Raw genomic sequence first — 18385 nt, 5'->3', positions numbered from 1 at the left:
TGTGAACATATGCAGAAGGTTATCTGGACCATTTATTAGTTGTCCTGTGCAAGGTACTGAGAGCCTTGCTGTGGAAGATGATTGCCACGTGAACGGCTGTTGCTTTGAATTTCTTCACCTGCCAACTGCTGATATGGTTGGCACACATGCTTTTTTGTAACTTCCCTTTTTCACTGCTTTCTTTCATCATATACTTCCACAGCATTTTCCTTTCCATTTTGTCATAAAGATCTCACCTTCTCATCACTCCTTTTTAAAATTTTTCTAATGCTTCCATTTTTTCTCTGTCTTTTCCTTCTTCATCTCATTTTCCCTCTCTTTTACTTCACAGCTCCCCAGTATTTTGTTGGCTCCTTTCTTTCATGTTCCCTCTTTCTTCTCTCACTACATTTTCTCCTTCATTTCTACCCAGTGCGTTAATAAAAGATTCGACCATTTAGATATTTTCCTTCGCTACACTTCAGGCTTCTGAATTATTGCAGTAGTTCTACCAAAACTTAATTACCACATCAAAGAGGAGCTGTCCTAATTTAGGCAGGATTTCAGCCTTTTCATTTTTTAAGTGTGTTTGACCTAATTAGAAGCCCCATTTAAAACGATACTTCTACAGAAATAGGAGGAAATCGTACAAGTTGCTGCCATGTTATTGAGCACATCTTACACAGATATTGAGAAATATGAAAACGTCAGAAATTTTATTGAAACATCTTTTATAAAAAACTTAGCAGCGAGTTGTAGGAGTTGGAATAATACTGATGGTTAGATATAATAACATCCTGTTTTTATGATAATAGCACATATTTTCTCTGTCAAGTAAATACCGTCATTTCAATGCAATAAGCAATAATCAAATGTCAAGACTTGTAATCACTATACTTTATGGCAGCAGGTATTATTTTATGATCTTCTTGTAACAAAAGCACTTTTTACCATCTCATATTATTATGGCTTCCTTGTTTCTGATGAGGTAAATTCACTTTCCACAGAGTATACATCAGACCTGCATAGGACAAACTGTTGAGTTCTATGGATTTCTGCTCTGTAAGTAAAAGTTATTAATTCTTTGTATGTAAGCTTATGCTACAGCTGTTGTTATTTGAACTTGGGTTTCAAGCAGTGTGACCAGTACATAAGCAGTACTTCAGGTCCCTTCTAGCCCATTCTGTGAAGATGAGTTTCCACTTCTTAAATCTTTATTAAAATTAAGATTGGCAGTTAATAGAAATATTATAACAGTCTCCATTGTTAATCAGGAGAACCATTCACTTAGGGATATGGCATATTCAGAATTGCATGGGAATTGTAATCAAGGCTGCAAGTCCTTCTGAAGCACACAGGGATGCTCAGACTGAGATTCACAGCTTGTTTAGCATAAAGAAAAGTCTATTCTCCTGCTGGAAACTCTCTGCTGTGTGTTATGTAAGAGACCAGATGCATGGTGGGGTCTTCCTGACCTTAAAAGCTGCAGGCAGCCACTTCTGCTGGCTAAACTCCACTGATGGGGATGGAGCTAAATGAGCAGGGAATTTATTACTGAATCCAGTTTCTTTAATCCCCAGGAACACGCAGATGGCTCGAAGGTACGTCTTCAAACTCCACAGCTTATCTTTAACATATAAATAAGAAAGATTGCTGTGAGTGTGAAGTACCTACCTGCTCCCTGGTTCTGCAGCTGAGCTCCACAAGGCAGGAAGGATTTAGCCTGCATATTTGCAAGTCTCTGAGATTATGACTTACAAAGCTGACATTTTTCATAATTCTCTGCCAAGGGCTAATTTGCCTCTGCTGTGAGAAAAAAACTGAAAAGAAATCTTGTCTCTTGTTATGAACAGTTCTAGAGCTGGAGGACAGGGAACCAGAGCTTGAGAGGAGGATTAAATTAGAACCAACTAAATGATGTTGTACCTCTGTGTGCACTAACTTTGAGAAGGCTACATCCATAACATTTTCTGCATGTAAAGTAACTATTTAAAAATGAATGACCTAAGAAGGTGATATTCAGAAGAAGAGCAGCCATGTGTGTGTTCATAGTTAATTTAGCTGCAAAGCAAATATGCAGTTTGAATGGAGGAAGCCGGTGAAGTTATAATGCCATTACTTTCAGAGGTCACAGTAGAATCCTCGCTTCTTCTAGTGTACCAGATTAATAAATCAGAAATGGAATGGACCTCACTGAATATGTTTCTTGGCTCTAGTTCATTTTTTTGTGAAGTCCTCAGGCATCTGTTTACTGCCTCCAACTTGGGGGAGCAGACCTCTTACATGAAACAGAGCACTTCAGTGCCAAATAGCCTCCAGCCAAATGGCTCTGGATCACATATGCTATTCTCAAGCAGAATAGTGACTTCTTGAATGGTAAAAATCTAACAGAAATGTGTCTTCATTTGATGCGAGCCTACAGGTATAACAGTAATTTAAGTGTGCAGTAGCAGGTTTCAGGATGACTTTCAAAGTTTTGTGGATTTTACCGTAGAAATTTGGGACTTTTCAGTGGTTCCATGTGATGGCTGGTGCAACACATTTTCTAGCTAAGGAATCCATTCTATAAATGGCTGTCTGTTGGTGGTCTTATGTTTTATCTGTGATCAGTGAGCTAGCTTTGCATCTTCCAGAATGAGAAACCAGTATGAGTGACCACTATTGTCTAGTGACTGTATTTTGCCCTGAGGTTGGAAGATCTTTGTCTTTTTTTCATGTGTAAATTACCATTGGTACCTCCATTCTTGGCCCCTTAGTGCAAGCAAGAAATATGTGAACAATATGTTTGCTTACAAGTAGCAACTTTTTGAGCATCAGATATGGCAAGTAAACAAAAAAAAAAAAAGGCCAAAAAAGTCCCATCAATTCTTTAAAGTCATGCCCTCCTTTTCCATAAAAGATGTACGAGTATATCAGTAAAAACAGTCTCTTTGCTGCCTAGTAGTGTGACAGAGTTCCCAAGAAATACAAAGCACAACTAAGAGCACAAGTAAATTTCTTTCATTAAACACCATTACAGAAATATATTTTTGATGTTATTTTGTGCAGTAGCAGATTAGCTGTGGGAAGCAACTTATGCAAGAAATGATACTGCATATTATGTTAGTCATTAAAGTAAATGGTGCTACTATTCCATTAATTTAAATGGGAAATTAGGATTGTGATAAAACAATGGGACTTTGCTCACAGCACACACACAGTGATGCATTTAGAAACTAAACCTTGAGCTGTTCCTAAGAAAATACCATTTGTGAGACTAATGGGTTGGATACTGAGTACCCTCATTTTCACTTGGCTCACCATCAGCGGGAGGTACTCAACCACCCTCAGTGAAATATTAAGTAGCTGTAAAAATGGGAACTTTTGCTCCAGAGATGTGTTTGTGATGTAAGTCTTGTCAGAGATGAGTCACATTATTCATGAGAGTTTCCAGGAATGAGCAATTTTTGACAATGTGATAATCCTAGTTGCAGATGTGTTCACCCTTTGGATTTTAACAAGTGCTAATTGAGCACAGTGGATTGTGACCTTCCCAGAAGCCCTCACTTTGAAAATTACTATCTTAAAATGCATCCAGTCTCACAAGGTATTAAACTTATTAGCCAGTATGAAGAAAATTATCTTTCAGTGCAGTGTGGTTGTACTCTGAGAACAGATGGCTGATATAACACCACAACAGAAATAGTTCTTGGACATACAGTGCAGAATTTGTCATTGCTGTCATTTAAATCTTGCGTTTCTTGATAGTAAATGTGAGAAAATGTGACAGCATTTACATAATGAATGCAATAGAATGCATTTTACAATAGCATTTCTACTATTTTTTTTTATTATTTCTAGTACAAACGGCATCCATACACCAGAAATGTATTGTGCTGGATACTATGCAAGCATTAGAAAAGTTCCTGTCATGTATGGTTTTTTAACTGTTTGTATAGGAGAGAAAATTGCTCAGAGAACAAGTGGAATCTGCACATCTCAGAATATTCAAGACCAAACTGGACAAAGCGCTGTGCACTGCCACTTTGAAGCCTTCAGCAAGCAGGTCAGGAGATTCCTTCCAACATGAGTATTATATGAGATTACTAATCTATATAATTGTATACTTCTATTATGACCTAAAGGTCATGTCAAAAGATATTTACAGAGTACTGCATTGTGCAAAAGGTTGTTTGAGATGTGGAAGAAAACAAAAGGAAGAATCATGGTCAAAACTAAGTTTTCTCTTCACTCAGTGATCCTTATCATATTCCTTGACTCCTCTCACAAGCTCAGGTCCAGCTGACCTAACTGCACTAACTTTTACAGAATAAATTTGTAAAGGTGCAGACAATAGAGCAAGCCAGCAAAAAATTTCCTCTCAATTATTTTTCATCTGGAAGGAACTTTTTCCTATTTGTGGCTTAAACATAACAATAAACTCTTTGTTTTCCCCTTTGTCTTCCCAGCTTGTTATCACAGCAATTTTCTGCAAAATAAAGATGAAGAGAATTGTCCTCATGACCTCAGGTTTGGTGAGATCCTCTTGCAGTGAGGCTGTGCCATAACTCACATACTTTTAATGTACATGTTTGTATCAGCTGGAAGGATCTCTTTTTCCATCTCTGTCACAAGATCAGAGTGGCAAGACCACAGATAAGTCAGGTGGTTAGGGATGCTCTTGGATTTGAAATTCCTTTATCTCTAAGTTACAACACTGGTACTAGCAAATATCACTATTAGTTCTGGCTCCCTACATGGCAGATATTCTGTGCTGAATTTGTCCAAGAAAATTCAGTAGAACAAGGGAAAAAGTTTGAGGGACCATCAGACTGGTTTGGTGTTAGTCCCAGAAATCTTTTTCTTTTTTCTTAAATGTTGAGCAAGAAACGTAAAGTAGGAGCAAAGTGAAAAGAGGTCATAAAAAACATTCCACCACTTCTCGAACCAGTTCATTTTAGGTTGCCAAAACAATGTTTTACCATTTTCCTTGGTGGCTTTGGAGACTAGAAATGCCAAATACAGTTTTAATTGACTCTGTTGCCAATTAAGAATATCTCCACAAAGTCACTCTAATAATTCTGTCCTGTGCAGCAGATACACCTTTTCTCAGGTGGATCTGCATAGTCACAGTTGCAACAAGAGATGAAGAAGCATATGCCAAATATGCAGTATTACATAACTGATGGAAGACTCCAGAGCTCTTACCCATTTCCCTACCTCCAGAAGATAAAAATAAGACAAAAGTTTGATCTGACACTTCCAAAAGGTCTCTTTGGAACCCATGGATCACACAATTTCCAGGTCACTCTTAATACTGCACCTCGTGCCTATTACATGCCAGAGAAGAACCCATGTTTTCCTATGTTAGGTTGCTGATAAAGTTGTAAATAGGAGACTTTTAAAATGCTGTCCTTTTGCTTTTCTCAAAATTTCCCTCTTAGTCACTTGTTTCTTGCTCATAGTAACTATATTTAGTACCCTTTATTCTACATGGAAAGGAATCTATGGTTCCCACAGCTCAACAACAGATGGGCAAAGTTTGCCAAAATGCTTGCTGATGCATTAAACTAGAATCAAAGTTCTCTGTAAACACTACTTCTTTGAGGCTATTTGTTACAGTCACTTATTTTTTAATGCTTTGATGCATTAGGGAAAAAAGCAAAACTGTTAAAGGTGATGAAAAATTCTTAAAAATGCATAAATGCCATCTTATTCTCAAGTAAGTTTCCATACTGTATGTCCAAACAAAGCCAAGAGAGTTTACAGGAAATGCTCTTGCTGGGGCTTAGCTATCAGAATTAATGGGACTGTAATACCATTCAGCTGCTTGAAAATGGAATTTATCTTATCATACTCCTTGGGTGTAAAGAAATGTACTAGGCAGGATATTTCTTGCAAAAGGCTTTCAGTATAATGAATGTGGTATTCATTATTTCTCTTAGACAAGTTTATTTTAGAAAAAGAAAATGAATACAAATGGGTTATTGAAAGTCATTTGTGAATTCACTCAATATTTTGAAGGGATAAGGAAGTGTCACAGCTATTGCCAGATAAAATGGATATCTTCAATATTACAGAAAGATGGTTATATAACACAGGCTGGTCTCTTTCCTGTCCCTTACTGCAATTTGCCAAGTGCTGAGGACCCGCGCTGTGGTTTTCTAATTCATCTTAGCCATGGAATAAGGCTCTCTTTTTCAGAAGTGCACTACAAAAGATACATCTCCACTTCAGGTTCTGGTTATTATAGCACAGTCTTTATTTTCACACACTTGTCTTCTATACAGGTAGGCAAGGAAGCAGGTGCTACTGCAGATCTCAGTCAGGCTGCTCTCATCCTCTGTGGTAAATGTTCCACTGGATACAGCAGGCACCCATGACAGCTGAAGCGGGATTTGAAACCTTTAAGGAATGTATATTAATCACAGACAGAGGTTACTCAGCCCTTCCTCACACAGGAGATGTTCCAGGCCCTTTATCATCTTTCTGGCCCTCTGCTGGACTCCTTCTAGGATATCCCTGTCCTTTTTTGAACTGGAGAGTTCAGAACTGGACACAATAGTCTAAGTGTGGCCTCATCAGGGCAGAATAGAGGGGGAGGATCACCTCCAGAGTGGATCACCTTAAATTCAGGAGTATATGTCATACATACACACATCTCTATAGTGCACTCACTAATGCATACACAGACTTTCCATGCAAAGTTGCATGCCACTGAGGAGCTAGGGCTGACTCAGCCACTCTTGCTGATGAAATGATATTTGTAGGATCATGGAGAGAAAGACTGTATGTGAAAGCACTTATGTTTAGTTAGTACTTTGACAAATGAAATTAATTTTATTGAAGTGGAAAAGATTAAAAGACCTCAGTATTAGTCTCATCCTTTCCCCTGAAAATTCCCAGGCAATCTTTCAATCTTTTGCACAAATCAGTGATGAGCTGTAACCATCTTATATAGAGACTGAACTCAAACCTAGATCTTCCACATCCTACTGGCACGCTCTAGACATTCAGGTAGTCACCTTGGGACATTGCAACAGTAAGAATTTAAGTGTAGGGTAGAATTGGTAGGATTTGTAATGCTGCCTTTTTTCGCAAAAGTCATTCTAGCAAATCAAAAGCCATTCAAGCAAATTAAACAATTTGTTTGCATTACTGGTAAAGATAGATGTGAGGTGGTCTAATACCTCTTTTCAGACTGCAATCTTCCTTCAGTAGGTAGGAAAAATACGTAGACTGGAATGGTTGGTGCCTTCCTGGGGCCTGGACACAGCAGACAGGAAGGCTTCCTCCAACTGTCATACGCAGAGCTGCACAGCTTGCTTGTGCCTTCAGACAGATCTGTGTCATAATATCACTGATCTTGGAGTTCCTTGGTGTAAAACTATTTTGAAACTGTTTATTATTTTTGCTTAAAAAGCTACTTGGCTTGTCTTCATTTAGCTGTATCACTTTCCAATACTGCTATTAATAGTGTGTGCTTCAGATATCCAAACAACTCTATTTGGATTCCTTTGAATGATGGTACATAGTAAAAGTTATAAGTGATGTGTTTAAAATGTTACAGCAGTGAGAAGAGGCAAAATGAGCTTCCTGTGGATGGTGTGCTATTATAGATAACAACTCCCTGAGCCCCGCTGTGACTTACACAGTGCTACTGCATACTACTGACCTTGGAAGTTGCTCTGATCCTTCTTCCTCTCTATCCTCCTGTGAAAATGATGGCCTCAAGGTCTCCTGAGATATCTGGAGCCTTTCCCTGTGTGAAAAATACAGCCCCTGCTGGCATCAACTGCCATGTTGCATGCCCTCCAGGTCATACATCATGGTGGTAGCTGTGTGGATGTTCTGCCCTACACATCTATTTTCTTTTGGAATTAGGGCTGTCTCTGCCCTACCATTGCTGAACTGATGGAATTCAAGAGGCTCAATGGCTCAGCAGGGGAGCCAGGATTTCCCTATAAAGACATTCTCCTATTTTACCTGCTCCCTTGGATGTTAGAGAAAAGCACTACAGTAGTTACATATCCTTACTACAAGATGGAGTCGCGAGTATTTGATCTGTTTGTACATTAATAGAATTAAAATCAGGACACAAACCAATCTTGGTGATAGGGCCAAAGAGATGGTCCTTTTAACTTTAACTAAGTAACAGGAACCATGAGCATTCCAATCTATAGCAAAACTTGTAGAAAAACAAACTAGAAATTTTGTCTAGAATTCTCGATTGTCCATGACAGACAACCCAACACAAGTAGGTTTTCAATGGATAAAGAATTCATTGGCTGTTATGTGAACTAGACTAGATTCAGCTTCAGCACTATTAACCCTCAGTTTGCAAGATGAACTCTGCTGCATTGCTCTCCTCAGTACAGATAGATAGACTGCTTTTCCAGACACCTGATTACCACTCTTTTCATTCATCTGTGCAGACATAAATGCTTGTTGGTTTACTTTTTCCCCACTCAATTTTCTTGTCTTCCATTTTATGAAACTTTTTAGTCAGCTTCCTTCCTGGACTGCACTCACTAGTGCTAATCTGGAAATTCAGGAGCAGTCACTGCAATGCCAAATATAGCCAGCTTTCTAGGCACAGTGTAGGGGCTCAGCCCACTGAAATTCTCCCTTCTTAAGTGTCCTCAAGTCCCCTGGTGCTGCAGCATGACCTGTTATTATCACTGCAGTAATCATCACCTGGGAAGTGGGCAAAGGTACTCAGGGTGTTATTTATTTCTATGAAGTTCACACCACTATACTTGCCTAGCTGATTGTCAGATCCCCAGCAGATTATGCAGCATTTCCCTGAATTTCTCTTACAGTAAGCAAGGTGAAAAGACTGCCTAGCCTTGAATAAGGGCAGGAGATAGCATAATCTTTGCGCAAGATTCTTAAGCAAATTGCTCTTCATTGAGATAGAATCTAGCAGTCTCAGCTATTCATCTAGGTCAACTGCTTGGAAGTTCCATTATCTGACTCAATTCTGTCTGGGGCACCATGTTGCCATAAGACCTGTTCCTTCTCAGTGCATCTTCCTCTTGGAGAGCCAGAACTCACAGAGGAATAGCTGAGATTGCTAGAGTCACAGGACTTTAGGAAGTACAGCTCCACATGATTGCATGATATGGAATACTGATAAAACCAGAACACCTGCAGTGAACAGGGACACCTACAGCTAGATCAGATTGCTCGAGCCCTGTCCAGCCTGACCTTGAATACCAAAGGCAGGGCACCCACCACCTCTCTGGGCAATCTGTGCCAGTGTTTCACTATCCTTACAGTGAAAAACCTTTTCTTATAACCAGGTCGGCTGGATGTTGAGGTATTGTTTTCCTCTTTGAACCTTCATTTATGATTTCCAACTCTGTAATCTTCTACTTTTTCAAATCCATCAGAAAAAGAGAAGCCAAGTCACATCTGGAGGTGGTGCAACAGCTCTTACAGCTAGAGAAGCAGAGACTATTATTTATCTTGTGCTCACTGAGCATTTGACTCAACCTTATATTCCCACTCGCAAAGAAGGGAAGCATGGTCTAGATGAAACTTCTGTGAAGTGGATGGAAAAGTTTATTCACAAAGCCATTATCAGCTGTTCCCCAGGAATAAGGTATTAACTGCTGTTTTCAAAAGATGTGACCAGCAACTGATACTAATGAATGTGATAATTTAGCAAGAGACCTCACTTCTCACTTTGCAGATGATATCAAGCTTGGAGAGACTGCAAGTGAACTGGCTTTGGCTTCAGAGCAATCTTGACAAAGGTGTGAAAACCATTTGACCTTTCCTTTCTCTGTCAGTTCAGTCCAAGAGAGGCAGACACAAGTTGTACATCTGACTGGGAACAAATGCAGGACAGGAGATGACTGATTAGGCAGTAGCTCTGCAGAAGGCAATCTGAGTGCCACAGCAGATGAGAAGAAAACATGAATCAGCATTGCGCAAAAAGGGCAGACATCATACTGAGGAGTATAAATAGGAGCCTTAAAAATAGGCTGGTTCAAATAGTCCCTCTGCTTCTCTTGGCACTTCAGATTTCTCAGCTGGCATAAAGTAGTTCCTGACTTTCTTATTCAAAGATTCTAAGGTTTTATTTTATTTTTAATCTAGAGCAGAGTAAACTTGGGGAAAAAAAATAAAAATCAATCAAATTAACCTAAATCAAAAGAGTTCAAGGTTCAAGGTACTCTTGGTGCATGTCCTTACAATAAGGACGGTGAGCACTGGTAGGCAGCACAGGCCAGGATGTTGTGGAGTCTTCATTACTGGATGCTTTTAAAAATAGATTAGACAAACTGATGTTAGGAATCTAGCTTGTTGAAAGGTGATATGACCTCTCAGCAGGGGGATGGAATTCGGGCAGTAGACATGCATTCAAAAACCTTCCCAGCTGTACATTTCTGTGATTACAGCTGAATGAACGATGTGATACTGAGAACTGAGGTCAGAAGTGTGGGAAACTGCCAAAGACATGGGTTATTGAAGGGAGAGCAGGAGTCCATGTCTCTGCATTGGCCAGAAGATGGTAGGAGATGTAGAGAATATGAAAATGACTGCATTTCCATGGCCTTTCTGGACTCATTTTCTTTTAAATAGGAATGTTAATAATACAGCAGCATAAAAAATCTTCCATTCAATATGTCATCTTTTCTTTAGCACTTTACAAGTTGTGTTAAATACAGAATCATACATTTATAGAATGGTTTAGGTTGGAAGGGACCTTTAAGATCATCTAGTTCCAACCCCCTGCTAACAAGCAGGGACACCTCCCTCTAGACCAGGTTGCTCAAAGCCCCATCCAGCCTGGCCTTGAATGCCTGTAGGGAGGGGGCATCCATAACTTTTAGGTTGTGGCTGCTGTAAGGTCCTCCCAGAGCCTTCTCTTCTCCACGCTGAAGTGCCCCAGCTCTCTCAGCCTGTTCTCATAGGGGAGGTGCTCCAGCCCTCTGATCATCTTCGTGGCCCTCCTCTGGATCCACTCCATGATCTTTTTGTGTAGGGGGCCCCAGAACTGGATGCAGTACTCCGGATGCATACCAGGGTATTTTCTTCCGGGGTTTTAACCTAAGTAACTTTAGAACTCATTCTACAAGATTTAACAATGGATTGTAAGATTAAAAAAATAGCAACTCTCCAAATGCCACTAAAATTTCACAGTATGTAGAAAACAGTGTTTTCATATGTAGATTCACTTTCCTGCAAGGCCAGAGAAAATCACAAGATGTCTTTATCCAGCCTGAGACAAAGCAAAATGAATTTGACAGCAGGCCTTAAACACTTTCTCCTTAATGATTCAGAGAAAATGGAATCCATCTAAAACTGTTGATTATTTTTTCAAATGCAGGCAGAAAGCAATATCTTGAAAATCGGCCCCTTACATGAATGATAAATTAAGGTATGGACAAAGGGCTTTCTTCTACAAGGTTTTCAGACAGTGCTTTTCAAAGGATATAATACCTATTTTGTATTACAGAATGACTTTATCTCTACAGTTTGTGTAGTGTAAGAGACATAGATACTTATAAAGGTGACATGCACTATGTGGGCAGAGTTTAGCTTTGAGGAGTTACCATGGATCTAAACTAAAGAATCTCTTCCCTTTCATACAGCCCAAACCATTATCAGAGGCAAGAGGCTAATGAACAGTGCAGATAAAATATTTTCATGTTTTACTAGAATTTTGGAAGAAAGGCAATAGCTGTGAGTTCCAAGGCCAAAGTCCCAGGATATTTAAGAAACAATTCAAACTTTTTCCCCCCAACATATTTAGAGCTATTTAACTATTACATTATTTTTTAGGGCTAGTTCCAGCACAGAATATTGTTGATTTAAGTAGTCTGAGCTGTGGAGTTAACTAAGTTAAGAATTCCTCTAAATCCTTAGAGTTGTATCAGAGTTTTCCACGTAATTACATAAAAAACCCTGTGCTCTTTATCATAAATGAACCAAAATCTGCTTCTACTTTAAAAATATTATAACTGATTTGGTGAAATATAATGTATTTCTGTGTTTATATGTAGCTTGATGAGAGAGGACAGTAATAAGAATTTTATTGCACATCCATATGTACGCATTTAGTGTGCTATAAAATATCTGACTACATTTTACTAAAGGAGAACACTACAATTAAAAAACCCTCTTCCACTTTTGAAACCTACACATTTTCATTGAAATGAGTGCAGTAGAAGTGTACAGTTTGCAGAAACTAATTTATATTCGTGTTTTTATTTCTTGCAGAATCATAGGAGGCTTTTAAAAGTCATTTCCTCCACAGAAAATAGGAAATAAAATACAGTAACTTTTATTGCATCTGGAGAATGTAGTTTCCTCAACTGTGCCATTCAGTGGTAGTTACATGACTCTTCAAGACATGCTGATATAAAAACAAAACAAAACAAAATAAAACAAAACAAAATAGTTTGGGACAGATGAGAAATTTTAGGAATATATTTCTCAGGATGTCCACGTTGAAGACTTCAGTACAAAAAAAGACCTATATTTTTTGAGCCATCATTTCTAATATCATGCAAGTAAAATATATATTAAGAGAGTAAAGAAGCAAGTCAAATACATTCTTGCAAGGCAGGACACACTGTGCATTCAGATGAGCTCATGTATAAGCCCAACTCTTTCAATGCAGTGAAATATTGTTTTGGAGCTCATTCAGAATACAAAATGTAGAGAAACTATTTGGTAATCAGATGCCCTCTAAGCAAAGGAAATCTTATGTTCCTTCAAAAATAGGGACTAATCAGCTTGATTAGTCCCAAGACAGAAATAAATGTGATACTCACATTCAGCTAATTAAAACAATTCATATATGCTTACATTATGGTTGAGGCCATTGTTTGATAGAGGATCAGTAGTGTCTCAGAGAAAACTACTGTTTGGCATATCCCTCTGATAGATGCATCCACTCCTCAGTATTTCTCTGTGCTGGAGAACGCAGGTTCCCATTGCATTATACTGAGCAATACCTAGTGGGCTCCCATACACAAACAGAGCCATGGTTGGCCAGCTACCTAGGGCCAGCGGTGAGCTGAGCTGGAGCTCCATTTGACTCTGGAGATGAAATCTCCATTTGAACTCTTGTCTCCTAAGAGGCTATCTATACCCTAAAGCAAACAGAAGATAAGACAAAGCACTGGTAGTTCTGAAAAACAACACCAGCTCCCCACACTCCAATCCTGATAGCTAACATGCAATTGGCTGCACCTAACATGATCCTTGCCACTTTTTCTTGTTGCAGTTAGCTGGTGAGTTCATACTAGTGATGAAGTCCCTGGGTGAAGTGTGTTCCTGGGCCAAGGGTCGGGAGAAGACTCGTGTATAACTTAACTTTTTCTCTTAAATAAAATGTGAGTATTAAAGAATTCATAATCCATGCTCATCTAGGTTGATTTCATTCAAACAAAATTCAGAATTTAGAAGGAAGATACACCAATTAAAATATAATCAAAAGACTGATGTTTGGTTGATGAAAAGAAGCTCAAAGACACTCAGTATAAATAATAAAAATAAATTTATAAGAGGCTATGTAATGCTCAATGAACATTATATATACATGTTACATGGGTAGAAGAAATCAGTATATTGTACTTTGGAAGACAGCAAACAGTATTTGCAAAGCAACCTATCAGACCCCATAGTAACTGACTGACTGTAAAGCAATTACTTGTAATCTACTTACAGTAATTTGTAATTGGATTTTTAATGTAAAATATGACCAGAAAAAAGAGATTAATGGCATTATCTCTGACTATATTGGGTACAACAAACATAGTATATTGAAGAACAAATTTAATGTATAAAAAAATGAAAGCTGGGTAGGAAATAGTTTTTAAAGTTTCATGTCAGAATGAATTCTGCACTTTCTATCATAATCAGATAGAAACTAAGCAGACAGAAGAATCTGAAGTGCTGCAGCAAGTAAGGGCTTTAGCATCAGTATGAAGACATTAATGTGAAGGTCTGGTGTTCCCAGACCCAGGGTCAAAAATCATAACGGTCAAGACAGTTTGCAGCGAGGAAAAAGCACTCAACAAATACTTAACAAATACAAATTTATGGCAGTGTAATTGCAATAGACACTTTTACAGCACTGATGGAAAGCACATATGAGGCTTCATTTTTTTTTGTAATAAACTTTCGTTGACAAATTTTAGATTTAATTTCTGACTGGCTTTATGTGTACTTCAAGGGGGGTGGTTGCATTGCAAATGAATATATGCTAATTTAAAGAGTGTGACTTACAGCTTGTCATACCCTTTGCCTAAGGCACTTTGATACTTAGATTATGTTATCTACTCTTGTGTCTGGTCATGTGAGATAACACAGTTGTTAAGCAAGTCACATTTATTATCTTCCTACAGTATGTTCTCTTATAATGACATGCTTACTTAGCAATGGTGAGTACCTGGAGAAAATCTGAAATGGCTACACTCCTGTCAAAAACAAAATATGTGGAGTCAAAATTCTTACAATTCACATGGCATCATTTGTGTTTCTCTAGAACGTGTCTGTGCTTTCGTGGGCAGTTGCTGTCTTGGAAAGATGAAATCTTATTTCCTGTGAGTCTCTTCTCCATTCATATCTTTGGAATGCAGTGTTCTAAGGGTGTCCACTGCCAAGAGATTTTTCCATCTATCCTGTGGCTGTTAGCAGTCACAAGATGCTGTCAAATAGAACAAGGCAGATCCGTGTTTGGATCTGCTTTGCCATACTCAGAGCAGAGACATGAGCTTTGGCTTCTTTATGCATATGCCGATGCTCTTGTCACATTGCATCTCTGTTGGCAACTGCCCTGCATGTGCATGTCATGACCATGAGGCTGCAGAGCAAGCCTCTCACTTACAGATTAAAAACAGCACATCCCAGCACAGCTGGGTGAAAGGAGTGCTTTCCTGACAGATAGGAAATAGGTCTTCAAGTCTCCAGGCAAAATCATGCGCTTGCAGTAACTTCAGCCTTCATTTTCCACATTTTCCATAGGCACATAAGTTAGCCAAGGCAGAAAGTTATAATGATTTCTCTAAATCTTTTTTTCTTTTTTTATTTTAATAAGAAAATTCCATCCTATTAAAGCTGGAATACATATTTACATTAAATAAACTGTGGTTTTGGTAAAGATACATTTTTAACAAAAAATACTTTCTGTTGGAAAATTCCCAACCTATCAGAAAAAATACCATTTGGATTACACGCTCACTAAGATAGAATCATCCTATTAATAGCTTGGGATTTAATGTACATTTATGAGCAAGAAAACCAGTCTCAGAAAATTTTTCAACAGCAATTTAAAGGAAGTTGTGTCTAATCTATCCAAACTTGTTTTTAAAGTAATCTTCTAAAATTGAATATTTAGTGAGATCCTTCCTGTAGCATCATTAGGGACTCGAAACTGCTATTAGAAGCTTCTGATAACTACCACAGCACTTTATATAATTGTAGAGCCTTTTCTTTTCAAAAGCTTGACATCGAACACTAAATGATGTCTTCACTTTCCCTTTCTCCTCTACAGTACCAAGAAAAACTTTCAGTCTAGGTAGAAGTCAAGATGGAATTGGGAATTTAGAGAAATAACAAAATAACGTTAATAATATTAACATGTATGATAAACAGTTCTGCCAAATAGTTGGGGCTTAAAAACATTGGAAATTTTTGTGAGAATTTGTAGGTAAACTTTTTGCAGAGAGAAACTGAAGAGGATATTATACTGTTACTTTAGTCTGTATTCGTTGACTAATTTTTTCCCTCTTTCACTTAACATATTTAAATAATATCTCCTTTTTACACTCCTGTAAACATTTTTCCACATTGTCCACATGCCCAGCTGACCTGAGGAGAACTATTCATCCACTTCCTTCCCTTGCAGCTGAAGAACCTTAAATCTCCTCAGCTGCAGGTGGACCAGTTCTCAAGGATGAGCTGGTCCCAGCAAACACCTGGATAAAATCCTGATCTTTCACATTTCCAACCCCAAGAAAGAAGGAGTTGAGAAACCCAGTTAATGTGTTCATGTCATCATGACACAAACTCAAAGAAAACGGTTTTAAAAGTATGCATGGACTTGAACAGATATTTGTATCCATTTTCAGAAAGTTGTACATCATTTTGCCCAGAGAGTTGGTGGGTGCCCCGTCCCTGAAGACACTTGAGGTCAGGCTGAACAGGGCTCTGAGCACCCTGATCGAGCTGTAAGTGTCCCTGTTCATTGCAGGGAAGTTAGACCAGATGGCCTTTAAATGATTCTATGATTTAGAACGTTGCTGGAGGAGGAAGACCTTATCAAGCAGCAGTCAGGAAGGCTAGATGACTTACAGATAGGGTTCACTGGTTATTGATACATGTGTAGATTAAAAATATATTGCCAGTACCAAACAGAAAGAGCTAATTGTGCTTTTGGCTAAGTCTATGCTGCTAAATAAGAGAGAAGAGTGTAAAAGAGACTGATTCTTGGCTTCTGGCTAAGCAACACCATTGCTAAGCAACACCATTTGGCTCAGGTTCACGGTGGTTATGGCTGCTCTTGTTTGTAGCAGATCTGTCTTGCAGAAAGTTGTACAAAAGCAGAGCCAGAAAATGGTAATCAAACAGATCAATGGATGAGTGCTCAAGCACACCACAGCTCTTCTGTTTACCAGTACAGCTGGGCCAGTAGATGATTTCAGGAGAAGTGACTCTGGCAAAACTATCCAGGTTTCATTCCTCATGGGAATATAACAGCAGCCTTCTAGGGCTGCTGGGTTACTTTACTCAAACAGTGGTCCTATGGGTGACCAAGGCATTTCCCAATGCCAAACAGGAACAGAAACTCCAAAATCCTATGGAAAAAATGCTAATTTTTTATTTTCATTCTCAATGAATTCTCTCTTTTACCAAGTTTGTAAATCACATTTGTTCTAACTTTTATTATCCTTCTCTCCAAACTGCAGATCAGCCTGAATTTGTTACCATCCAGAAACTTTCTCATGGATTCAAGCCTCCAATTAAAGGAGCATAAATGTGTTTCTGTTGGTGAAGATTATTCTCTTTCTTAAGCCTACACCTAAATATGTAGTTTTAAACCTACACCCATACTAGAACTTTTACCACTGTTATTATTCCATAGAATGCTAAGCAGCCTATTGGAGTTCGACTCAATGATTCTTGTGAGTTCATTCCAACTCAGTGCATTCTATCATATTATGCTTTACTAAAAGCTTCACTATCTATACACAGCTTTATTATATCACAGGGTACATAAAGCTGAGAAAAGACATTGACAAAAAAAAAAAACCAACAAAAACAAACAGGTTGCATAAATACTTTTCATGGTAAAAGTCCTTCCTATTTCTTCTTTAAGGAATGGGCACCTGTCTGTAAATATTTTGGTGATGTTTATTGTTAGAGAGGTTATTCTGCAGCACCATTCAGTATTGTTCATATATGGGCCTAATGAATTGAGAACAAAACAGAATTCCTCTACATAAGCTTAAGCAATAAAGGAAAAGTGTGTGAGATGCTGCTTTGGAGTGCGTGTTTCTGTCATGGGATGAGTGGACTGTGTTATATGGCCCAGGATTCAAATGAAGGGAAGGAGGGATGAAAGATGGAGGAAGGGAAGGGAACAAGGGCAGGATGCAGCTAAGCAATGATGTGTGCGAAATGAGATACTGGTTTGTTTGCATCACTGTAAAGGAGGAGTTAGAAAGGAGTTATGTTAGCCAGGAGGAAGACTACAGAGTGTTGTCAACACCTTGTTTCAGGGAAACACGCAATGCCTCACCAGTCAGGTCATTGGAGTATAAAGGCCGTGAGGCTTGGAGGCAATAAACCAGGTCAAGCCTTTGCACCAAGCCAAGGCTGTCATCATTTTCAAGAGACAAGAGCAAGGCTGCAGCCCCTGGAGAACAGATTCGCTGACCCTGAGGTCTGACAGCACCGACTGCACTGCTAGCTGTGAAACTGTGGAGGATGCCCTCAGCCTCAGGAAAGCACTCTTCTCATGCTGCATGAAAATTTGCTTAGCTTTTTTCAGATACCTGCCACACTTTGATAAATGACTATTTTCCTGCATTTGTTCACGATCTCCCCTGAACTGCCGCTGGCTGGGTGAAATAATAATAACAAAAATGCCAAGACAAGTCTCACACACTGCAGGCACTGGTACTGCCCTTACAGCACACCGACTGCCAGGGAACATCCAGAAAAGCCACTACAAACAGAAAGGAGATTCTCTAGAGGCAAAGAAATATAGGCATGAAAAATAAATGGAATATTTAGTAAATTGCATTCCTCAAAAATTTTAGCTTTTTAACTAAAAAGTAGATATGAACTAAAACAGAAAGAATAAAGAGAAATTGACACAGACCCATTACTTTCAGGGAACCTGTGTTTCCCACCTGAAGATCAGACCTAAGGAATTTAAATGAAAACTTAAATAATTAAA

The 18385-nt window shown here is 38.6% G+C and overlaps 1 long non-coding RNA gene across 1 annotated transcript; it reads left to right on the top strand.

Moving 5' to 3' along the window:
• Positions 1 to 918: 918 nt before the first annotated feature.
• Positions 919 to 18385, top strand: LOC104917555. Its single transcript, XR_004158642.1, has 4 exons — positions 919 to 1041; positions 3918 to 4024; positions 13205 to 14525; positions 16890 to 18385. It is a non-coding gene; the product is annotated as an uncharacterized LOC104917555 (long non-coding RNA).

This window comes from Meleagris gallopavo, chromosome 1 (genome assembly GCF_000146605.3).
Source record: "Meleagris gallopavo isolate NT-WF06-2002-E0010 breed Aviagen turkey brand Nicholas breeding stock chromosome 1, Turkey_5.1, whole genome shotgun sequence".
In the NCBI taxonomy this organism is placed as follows: Eukaryota; Metazoa; Chordata; class Aves; order Galliformes; family Phasianidae; genus Meleagris; species Meleagris gallopavo.
Note: the sequence above shows the minus strand (reverse complement) of the source record. Positions and strands in the feature narration are given on the sequence as shown.